Source organism: Scomber japonicus, chromosome 20, assembly GCF_027409825.1.
Source record: "Scomber japonicus isolate fScoJap1 chromosome 20, fScoJap1.pri, whole genome shotgun sequence".
NCBI classification, from domain to species: Eukaryota; Metazoa; Chordata; class Actinopteri; order Scombriformes; family Scombridae; genus Scomber; species Scomber japonicus.
In genome coordinates, this window is record NC_070597.1 from 14166139 (window position 1) to 14178652 (window position 12514).

Below are 12514 nucleotides of genomic sequence, written 5' to 3' on the forward strand. Positions count from 1 at the left end.
CAGCATAAACTAAGAGCTTAACACCACTAAGTTATGCTTTCCCTAAAGTTTGGATCACTTGATTACATCTTTTTGTATTTAAAGCATGTTGTCTTTTTGGGTGTATGTGTTTGCATGGGACACTGAATTGAATTTTAAACCTTTGTGTCTTCCTATTTCTAAGCTTTCAGATGTTAAGATCTTTAGGTATGAGTTTTTTTTTATTATGGTCTTAAATCATCAGTCACTTCACATTCTCCATATCAGCAACACACTTTGTATGGACCTAATGTATTGTATAACATTGATGTGAAGCTAAATTGTAAGTGTTTTACATCAAACCAGCTGAAACATAAATAACAAAAATAATGATTCATATTTGTGGCTATATATTAACACCAGAAGTCTGAATAAGCTTTACAATAATCAATAGTCTCCTTTTTGACCATTATTGTTTGATGTAATTGGCTGCAGCAAAATATTAGCGTTGACCTCATTACTGAAGATGGTCAATCAGATTCTCTGTTCATTCAGATAAACCTAATGGTACAAACCTCATTGTTTGACTGATTTATCAACCCCCAAAATTTCAGACATTATGGACTATTTTCCTATCATACTTTTCATTCATCTTGCTAAAAAGATTCACGTCTTAAGTGAACGGAGGATAAACACTGAATAGTATAATAATAAAGATCAAGATGAGGAGGTTTGTTCCTCAGTAAATACTTTTCAGAGTGTAGGACTATGTGTTCGCTCCTCAACGTCATAGTGGGCATTGAAAAAGATGTAAAAGAAAGAAATGGAGGCTGCTACTCTGGATAATCCTTGTTCATGTAATCAGTGTGTAGTCATCAGCTGCAAGCACTTGTGAGGGCACTTTCCCTAGGCTACATGCTTCTGGAGCACTTCACATTATAATGCTGTTGATGCCAAGAAACATGAACCCATTTAGTACTTCCATTTAGTACACTGTACAGACTCGATCAACCACGACATTAAAACCTATTCTGCCCAATATTGTGTAGGTCCCCCTTGTGCCACCAAAACAGCTCTGACCCATCGAGGCATGGACTCCACAAGACCTTTGAAGCTGTCTTCTGGTATCTGGCATCAACACCTTAGAAGCATATCCTTAAAGTTCTGTGTGTTGCAAGGTTAGGCCTCAATGAAGGGGATGTTTTTTTCAGAATATCCCAAAGGTTCTTTTTCACATTAAGATTTGGGGAATTTGGTGGCCCAGGAAACACTATGAACTCTTTGTAATGTTCCTCAAACCATTCCTGAATGCAGGGTGCATTATGTCACTGCCATCTGGAAATACTGTTGCCATGAAGGTGTGTACTTAGTCTGTAACAATGTTAAGGTAGGTGGTACATATCAAAAGTAAACCACATGAATGTCAAGGTTTCCCAGCAGAACATTTCCCAGAGAATCACTCTGCCACTGGTTTCTGCCTTCTTCCCATAATGCATCATGCTGCCATCTTGTCTCCAGGTAAACGATGCACAAGCACCTGGCCTCCCATGTGATGTAAAAAAATTTTGACTAATCTAACCAGACTACCTTCCTCCATTGCTCCATGGTCCAGTTCTGTCATCCCATTATAGGCACTTTTGGCAGTGGACAAGGGTGTGTTCTGACACCTATATAATATAACCAGCATTAACTTTTTCAGCAATTTGTGCTACAGTAGCTCTTCAGAGACAGGCTAGCCTTCACTTCCCATGCGCATCAATGAGCCCTTGAGCCCATGACCCTGTTGCCAATTCATTGGTTGTCCTTTTTTGGGCCACTTTTGGTAGTTTGTGATCACTGCATACACTCCACAAGACCTGCCACTTTAGAGACACTCTGACCCGGTCAACTTGCCATCAAAATTCGGCCCTTATCAGTCACTCAGATCCTTAAACACGTTTTTCCTTTTTCCAACACATCAACTTCAAGAACTGACTGTTCACCTGCTGCCTAATATATTCCACCCCTTGACAGGTGCCAACAATCAATGTTATTTGCTTCACCTGTCAGTGGTTTTAATGTTGTGGCTGATCTGTGTATATGAATGGCACATGTATAGTATATGATATTATTTATGAAGATTTCCTACAAATGATCCCTTTCAGCCCAATCATTTGCTTTTGACTTTAGGTTACAAACAGGTTTTTTAGGTTGTCATTAGGTATACAATTAAATCAACAAGGCCTGTGTGCACTTACAGCATGTGACAGTGACAGCTCTGGAGGTGACAGGTAGTCTAAAAGCTTCATTGGGCTTTTTCATTTTTGTGGAGCTTGTGGCAGCCAGTGGTACATGTGAAAGGCTGTTTGACTCCCATCTATCCTCCCATGCTGTTTTTTTCTATTGACTTAGGGTATACATTGAAATGTATTAGCTACATTAGTGCATTTCTTGCCATTTGTGCTCCACCCAATTTATGTGTCATAATGACTAATGAATGATGAATACATTAAACCTGTATAAAATGTCAGGACACAGACATGACACCCAAATTATAATTTATGGATACTGTTCAAAGTCTTCAGCACATGGCTGAGGCTTTTTGTCAGGCTGACATCATTACAATCAAGTTAATATTTGAGGAGCATTTTCTCTGTACCAATTGATCCAATTCTCACCAAATATTCTAGTGATGAAGCCTGAGGAAAAAACAGCCTCCATCCTGTTAAGAAGACAGACTACAAAAGATAACCCTAACCCTAACCCTAACCCAATATACATTTATCCTGTTCGTGCAGTGTGTCTATATGAAGTAATTACTCTAATTACTTTGTATTGAGGACATTTTCGAGTTTTGTGAAACATAAAATTGTGAAGAAAAAAAATGGAAAAAGTTGGGAATCCTTTTAGAAATTACATTTGTGAATATAAATTTTCCCCATTATAACCATAATTTTTACATAAAGATCAGTTTTAGGGCTTTTAAAATATGATATAACATATTTAATATAAGGGTTAAAATTGTGGATATTACTAAAAACTTACTGACTGAAATGAGAAAAAGTGCGAGTGAGTGATTCATTTTCTTTTCTACAAATGAAATATTTGTGGGGTATATGTTATGTAGGATTTTAAAATGGACTGTATTCAGCCTTAATAGGAATACAGATTTGATATGGTATTTTATTCCGGTCAGTATTCTCATTTATTCAATTCAATTATTATTCTCTCATTGGACTTCATTTTCAAAAGAGCTTGCCCATGTACACACAAAAGTGAAATAGTAATTAGTTGTAGTTATAAGTTGAATGGATTCAGTGTCATTCCAGCAAAATATATGAAAAGATCCAAAAATGGGACAATATAATAAACATAGCACAAACAGTAAGGACATTCATGTTTGGTAGATTATTATATCTTTGTTGTAACAATGCTTCTTGGCAAAAACTTAACACAATGTTACCAGATTTATGAAAAAAAATAAAAAGATGCAGTGCAGACAACAGTGCAGTTAACATGCCGGAGCTTCAGAAAGTGTACTGATTCATCAAAGCTGAGATCGGCTGATTGGCTCAGATGTTGAGAGGTTTTCACACAAAGAACATGCACTCTTTGGCCTTTTTAATTAGATAGGCAATGTCTTTGTTCCATTTTAAACTGTGAGGATTGCCCCATACTGTATGTAAATCAGCTGAGGTTTCCTTGACATCCAGAGAGAGTGGGCACTATGTTTCAAAGAAAATGCTCATGCCAGACATTTTGTTTGTACCAGAGCTAATGAAGAGCTAATGATAATTCTCCTTACAGATACACTGTCTAATGCAGGACATTGTGTGTGTAGACACTGGTAAGGTTTTAAATGCATACACTAAGGATAATAGCTGCTTGAGACCACGACCAGCTTATTGTGTCTGAAAAAGATCCAGGAGGACACTAAAACCTGAGGACCTTTGACCAAACAGGCTGGTGGTTGTGTCCAAGATGTAACAGGATTGTTATTTTCCAAAATGACAGTTATGTGAATAGAGGATGTTGTGCTCAACCTGAGTCACTACTGGCAAATGAATGTCCAGTCTGATCCAACCCTGATGGTCATATTGTACATTTTGCAATGACTGTTCCTTTATGATGTTCAAAAACTCCATACTGGGTAATCAATCTCTAGTTTACATTTTATTGTTCTTTCTTAATGTTTTGGGCAGCTTACCAATTATATTTGGAGCTTTTTGATCATGGCACTGTAATTTAAGGGTGTAACATGCATTTTTCCACTCCATGGGTTCAGCACTGGAAGGAGAGTGTGAAATGATGAGTACAGCTCTCACATAAAATATTCTGTACATAAATTACTTATGTAAGTAGTGAATCGACCTTTTTTAGGGGATGGTTGTTATATTCACATCCACAGTCTTTGTCTTGAGGCTTTTGCACCACCTTTTTCAGGATATCACTCTTTTATTTGAGTTTGAGTTAATTTACCAAACAATTTCAGGGGTAAATTGAAATTACAGCATTTTAGCAAGTTCTCATTTTCAAGGTTGAAAATGTTTCATTATTTTACTTAAAAAACACCTCCTGAATGAATAAATTACTTTAACACATCATCCAAAGCTGCAATCATTTGAAGTCTATTTTTTAAACTTGATTTTTCTTCATTACTGCTTTGAACAAAAGTAGTTTAGACACTAGCATTGACACATGCTCCATCAAAATTGTTTTCTTTTATGCGAACAAAATCAAATTATCTATCATTGTCAGTGTGTGTATCTTACTTCTTAAAAATTGAATGATTGATTGAGATTGAGACAACTTTATTGTCTGTCGTGACAGAAAATCCTCTTCGGCATGGCTCAGCATAATAAAAACAACACACAGACACACAGCATAAACAAACAGACAAGTTCCTGAGAAATAAATAACATAGTTCCTGTATTCCTAAAATCAGCATAAAATCAGTTTAGCAGGGATAAAAAGATTGGGTGGGCTAAAGTGGCACAGTGATTTACAATTTGTTTATATGATCTAATTATGTCTTTGTTAGTGAACTGATTGTCAAACGCCTGTAATTAACTGGATAAAGTAAGGAAGACTGTTACCTCATCTTTCTTGCAAGTTGTCACAATGCACTTAATTTAACCACTAGATGGCACTACATAAAATAATCCACATAAAATATCAGATTGTACTAATAATAAAATAAATCTGATTTTGATAGATGACACTAACTGTGTCCGGTTAAGAATTAACAAACATGTCACTGAGTGAACAGCGTAGGGGGCAACAGTGTGGCCAAGAGGTCGGACAGTGCAGAAATGACCTCTTGAGTTCACTGATTCACTTTCTGATAGATGATTATGGATTTTTTACTTCTGTTTGTCCTGGTACTTATCCAGTATTACCAAGAGATGATGATTAATCTGTCACTTCATGCAATATAATTTATGGGGGTGTGTCATATGACAAACCCGCCAAACCATCCAATATAATCCTATTGGATTTTTTTCTTCCTTTTTGCTGGAAGAATTTGAGAGATGCCGTGTAATTTAATGGGTTTTCTTGGATGCCAGTGCACATTGTAAATCAAACTGTCTAGGCCTTGACTGCGGGAGATATTAATGTTCGTGCGATTTACATGTAATGGGAAGGGTAAAAGAAATGAAGTGATGAATATCTGTGAGGTATTGTATATAATATATTGAGGGTCATGACTGCCGCATCATCATCCCTAATGAAATTTACATCTTGTTGGATGTGTGACATGTGTCTGCATGTGTTCTTACCTAAAGCTTTTATGAGCAAATTTCCTTTAGTATTTAAATTCCCACTCTCAGTTGCATTTTCTCATTAGTCTGTCAAGTTACTTTATTTTAAGGCTCCTCCATAACATAGAAGGATGCTTTTATTTCACTCCGAGGAATATGGCTCTCTAATGAGGCATAGGAGAGTCCTTCATGCATCTGCCTTGATACAATGAAGCAAATGATTTACAGCCTCATTCTCACATGTAAAGTACAGTGTATTGTGGTGCGTACAATACACTGTACTGTACTATTTTAAAGCCACTACTATGTCAGGGATGTCAGCCAGGTTAAGTGCGTGAAATATGACAGGGAAACATCAAGACGATTATGCTATAATTTAGTAATTGTGAAGTAATGCAGTAATATCTCAGATCATCCAATTGCAAAGGGGCTGTTCTTTCTGCACCAGGTCCATGATGAATGGCAAATACTTATGAAAAAAATGGCTATAAAAATATGTAGAAATTACACATCTTACAGTAGCCTAATTCCATGGTAAATTCTCATGTTAACCAATCTACATGTCTAATTCCACACTCATTAGGTCAATTCTGTAAAAGGTGTAAGGTACTTAAGAATAATGGAAGATGTATCTGTTGCAATTGCTGTGATGGTTTTTTACATTAATGGCTACTGCTAATGACACCCTGTCATAGCCGAATTGGAGTGGGAATGGGATTCTCAGCGGTGTGCTAAACCAAAAATCCAACAAGCATGTTCCAAAATATGAAAAGGTGACACATCTCAAATTACCTGGTCAAGTAGGACAAAGTACTAACATTTTACTTATTTATTTTGACTCACGTCACAATAGAAAACTGCACTTTTTTATTATTTTTTTCATTTGCTCTATTGTGAGCCAAATAAAAAGTGAAATATTAGTAGGCTATCCTTCTTAACTAGGAGATTTGAGATGTGCTACTCTGACAGAGCCATTTTGGAAGATACATAAGCTAAAACCTATTCTACCTATTTCACAAAAGTGGCTCACTAATGTAGCACAGTACATTGCACAGTATATTATTTATTAAAGCACAAAACATGCTGTGTCCCACAGTTCAAACTCCCAAATCTAGTTAAAGTAATGCTGCATTCACGGCCTAATGGCAGAATGGAGAAATGGGCTGTTAAGGGCACACAAATCAGACTAAATGTAGCCTTTGACAATTTTTTATTGTGCAATTTTAAAATATGTATAAGCAAACTACACTGATATGACCATACGATCTCTTTTAATAGCTACATGATCGGTTTTTAGTAGTCATACTATCTTATTTTATTTCCATTGAACTACCCTCGATGGCCAGGTTTAGTCAGTAAGCGGTTTGCCTAGCCTAACTTCCGTTTCAAAATGGCCGCGACGTGAAAAAGGCGGCTGTCAGTGATTTATGATAACGTGTACTTTTGCTATATCTCGGGCTTTTACACTTTTGTTAACATTTCACAAGCGGGCTATTTAAACGTGTCACGCCCCCTGTGTGGCTACTTCCGTTGGTTGCTGCACTACCTGCTGCTAGCTTACCTTTTAATAACTTTGCTCACATTTTTTTTTTAATAGTAGCAATTTCACCGAGTACACTAACATTAATATCACTTCAGGACAGCTTTGTGGAGGAATAAACATGTTTCAGCATACTCCCTGTTACCTCTGGCCACACATTAGCTTTTAAACCTGGAGAAGGCGACTTCTTGGGACTAACTTACTGATATAACCCTGTGACTGTGGGTAGCCCTGCTGGGATGACTGGGACCACTGCTGACTTATACTTCAACAAGGTAATGCTAATGCTGGTCATGCTAATATGTGTGCAGTGTTTTGATGGCTTTTGTGTGCTGATGCTCTGCGTTATTTGTTAGGAAGTTGCTAATTCATTGTGTGTGTTTGAGCTCGTTTATGTGGTTGTTTGACAGGCTGAATCTTGGTTTACATTACAGTGAAATATGAATACTCTTATTAAAGTATCATGAGTGTATTTGGCTGAACTGCAGCATATTTTGCTCACCATGCTGATAGTTGAGTAGAGTTCTCTATCTCCATGATATATTGGCCTAGATGATAATATAAATGGGTTTAGGGATGTAAACATTGCTGTTGTATTTCACATGGCACACACACACATAATTACTTCCTCATAATGTTGGCTTCATGGCATGGTCTACCTGGTTTTTGTCACAGTTTCTCCTCACACTTACTGTGAATACTTCAACTCATGGGCTTATATGATAGCTTACTTTACCACTCCTCATATCATAATTACATCTAAACTGTTCTAGGGATTACTGTATGCCGCTGCACTCAATGCCACCCTTAATCTTATATCCATGTACTGATGTCCATTTGCTGTGTTATAATGCTACATAATATTTTAAAGGTCCTCTGCTACAAATTATTTAAAAAAAAAGTTTATTATTATCTACTACATATATGACATTTTTTCCACTAATCTAAGTTGTCGCCTACAGTATATTGTGATCAGAGTCACATAGCCTGCTCCTCATAATGCTAGTGTATGAGCCTCTATGCCAAATATGGACCTTTGTATATTCTTTAATAACATGAAATATGTTGTGTGTGTGAATTTGCTGCCTGAAGTAGCCTGCTGATCTAAACTAGCCTGGTTTACCCAGCTCATCATTTACCCTATCAGGTTTCTGTAACAATTAGCCACCAGCTGGCTTTACACCACTGACCATGAAGGACGTAGCCACTGTGTCAAGGTCTCTGAGGTTATTGCTATAAGTAATACTCCTTTCACAATGAAATACATGTCATGTTCACAAAGAACAAAACAAAACAAATAGAAAATAAGATTGGAAAAATAGCTGATGATTATGTAGATTTAAAAGCAGCAGCCAACAACGTGTGACTAGACTGAGAGGACAGTGTGTCACTAAACACATGGATATGAGGTTAGCCACACAGACTGGAGAGAGACAATCACTTTTTCATGGAAAATGAATGGACCTTAGTAATTTAAAGGAAGCTGGAGTAAATTCTCATGTGGCAGAGTCATTACTTTGATTGAGAACAGCTGGTACGATATATTCTAGTTTCACCCAGTTTCACCTCAGGATGCCTGTTGTGAAAATGGTGCTCTCCATGGTGCTGAACTACTGGCTCAGTGGCATGAAGGGCCATAGTTTGGAGCATAATGTTACACAGAAGAGGAACTGTGATCCCTCAGTACGTCTTTTATTCTATAAACCTTTTTGAAGTCCTTCTTTCATTACAGGCCAAACACAATAAAACATGGGAGGATGGCTAAATCTCAGTAACTCCTGTGGTGGAGCTTGTAGAAGTGCAGAACCAGCATATTGGGATAAAATGATGGTGTGTTTAGTGTTACAATACACGTTTTGAAGCATTTTTACAGTCTTATTGTAGATTTAGTAGTAATTGCAGTGGCTAATTTATTTAGATAGGTTAGAAAATTAAATTACAAAAAAGAAAGAAATTAGTCTTTATTAAGAAACTGGAAATAACCCGAAGAGTTAACTTAAGTGCGAGTAATAAGATTTCTACCTATGTAACCACAATGTCAATTGATAAGTAGAGTAACAATGAATGGGGAAATTAATAATTAGTCAACAAACAATTGATCTCCATTATTTTGATTAGCAATTAATCCTTTTGAGTCATTTTTTTAATGAATAATTCTAAAATAATCTGGTTTCAGCTTCTTAAATGTGAGTATTATCTGGTTTCTTTAGTCTTCTCTGACAGTACAGTGATATCCTGGAGTTGTGTACTGATGGTTGGGACAAAACAAGACTTTTGAAGACGTCACCCTGGGTTCTGGGTAACAGTGATAAACATTTTTCACCTTTTTCTGACATTTGGACTGATTGATCGAGAAAATAATCGGCAGGTTAATTAGCAATGACAAGTCCTGCAGCCCTAATTTTTGAGTCATCAATTTACAACACCATGAAGTCTCAATAGATTACATCACTGCTATTTAATGTTATGAATAACATCTAAAATTTCTTTGCTGGTTTCATTTGTTCCTTCATGCTTATTGTAGTGTATTGTATGTAAAGCTACAGTTTACCAGCCATGTCAAGAGCTAATACATCTCTTAAAATGAGATGATGACTTAAGTGTTAAAACCCCAACAAGTTCTCCAACTCATCCCCTAAAAGGTCATCTCTCTCAGCTCGTTCATATTTTTACTCTTGTTTTCTCATCCGTTGGAAGTTTTCAGAGTCTTCCATATTTTCCGTTGAGTAGAGCTTTAGGTTTTGGCTTCGCTGCACAATCAAGCAGCTGCGTTATTATCTCTTATCTTTGCCCCTGCACTGCACCTGCAAAGATGTGAGGGGAAGCATCTCAAAATAACCGACGCCGTGAAGTGTTTACTGTGAAAAGTCAGGCATACCCTGACATTTGGTCACAACAACAACAACAACAACGACAACAAGAACAAAAAAAAGAAAGTAATAAAGAGAAATTGCTGCTGCTCTCCCGGTTAATGGAAAAGGTGAAACCCTCGGAGTAGTTTCAAGGTGTTGAAACAATGTTGCCGTGGAGGTCAAAGTTGCAGTAATTAGATGTGATCCCTACCAGGCAGCGCTGCGATGATTGGACTGTTTTATCAGTATCCTGTTTAATCTAAGCCTACGGTGAACATTTTGGATTGAATAGACCTGCAGTGGTTTTTATAGAGTTGTGGGAGAGGGGGGGGTCTCAGAACACTATCTCGCAGTCCTCCAGGGCTTTATGGCAAAGCAACAGTAAACCCGGAGAGCAATAATATTTATCATAGGTTTAATGGCAGCTCTTTGTGTCTCAAGGCTTTCCGTCGGCTGCTCTGTGTGTTGCATTTTTAAAAGCGTAGCAGCTTAATTGTAAATATTATTCCCATCTCAGAATGTAACAGCAGAACATGGCAAATCTGACACATTAAAGCAACTGAATATATTGTGGCTAAGCAAGAGTTTCTGTATTAACAATGTCTAAAATGTATAGTTTAGAAACAAAAACAAAACAAATATAAATAAACATCAACACAAATTCTTGTTCAACTGTTATTTTTGTGATACCACCAAACTCATTTTTATTCCCATATTAAAAATCGCTCCGCTTGATTAGTGTTGCGTATCAAATTGTGGCTGTGACTTATGATTATTTTCATTATTGATTAATTGTTTTTGTAAAATAATTTGTCAGAAGTGCAGCTCATTTCTGTGCCAAGTTTTGTCCCAACAAAACTCCATATCCCAAAATATTACATTTCAAGTTATATTAGAGCAAATCTTCACATTCTGAGACGTGAGAAACAACAAATAATATATTTTCCTCAATACATACACTCATAGACACATTCATATACTGTACACATATCTCATTTATCTATCCTGGTGTTTTTATCCATTTATTTGGTTTGAATAGTTTTAATAAGAATTTAAAGCATTACATGTGTTACATTGCTTCTTATGTGACACTTTACCTGTAGGCTCTCTGTTAAATGAACAAATTGGTACATAAATTAAATAGTTAGTCATCAATTTTATGTTGGCTAATCGATCCATTGACAAATAGTTTCAGTTGTGGATCCACTTAAAATTCTCCTCATTGTAAGTTTGAACATATTACATGCTGGAGGACATAATTTGTCTCCAACACATCACTCAGTGGTGATATTAACATTTTAGATTGACTACAGTTACCGCTACCATCATTACCCTTTGGGAAATGATCACCCCCTCCCCAACATTAACATGCAGGAATTCACATTAAAAGGTGAAACCTTAAAGTGCCCTCATGTTTCCTGACAACAGGTTTTGTATAGTATTACATTGCAGCTGTAATTAGTCAGAATTAAAATGTGTTCGAGTCTATTGATTCACTTTACTTCCTTTCAGTTAGAATGATGTCATTTCCATCTCATGCATAACATGAGGAGGATATTTTGGCCCTTTGGGTTTTCTGACATGTCTAATAAATCTTAGCTCTCTCTCTCCGTCATGTATTCCATCACTGTGCCAAAACAGGTGGGCCATATTCTCGGCGAGACGTGTCCCCTTCCTGTCCACTGAGCAGTCTGTCCTTTAAGGGCTGCGTCCTTGTCCGCCTGTGTCACTCCCCCACGGGGGACTGGTGTGATCTGACTGACAATGGCGGTCTGTCTGCCAGGTGCTATCTTCTAACCCCCGCTTTACATGAAAGAATAAATAAACTAGCATTGGCATGTTGACTGTAGAAACCAGCATGAGTCACTGTTCACCATTTTTTATTTCAGCTGTTTGGCAAACTCTCAACAGATCAAATCTTTCAAATGTGGTGGGGCTAATTATACAGAAAGGTGTCTTCCTGGTAATATCTACAGTATAGATCCAATTAGATTATGTAGCAGTTACTGACCAAAACCATCATCTATGAAGAAGTGCATTATTACAGGCTTTAGTTTAGAAGTCAACAGGGACTGTAACAAGGAACAGACACATCTCAGAAATGATGTTTCATAAACAAGTTTCAATGTTCTGAGTCATTATCTTCTACATTCTTTCAGTGTCTTTGATAATTAAGGGTGTAATTAAGTATATGATATCAATGCAAGTGTTTTCATCTTTTCCTCTATTTGCATCAGCAGTAATTGCTAGCAATTAATTTCTACTGTCTTTTGGCATCTGTTCTACTTGTGAGGTATCACCACATTCTTTATTTATCAAATTGCTGTCCTCTTGTTCTCCACCAAGACAATAATGTAATAAAACAAAAGAAAACATAACATAACAGGGGCAGTCTGAAAATCAAGCCAGCAGAACATATTCAC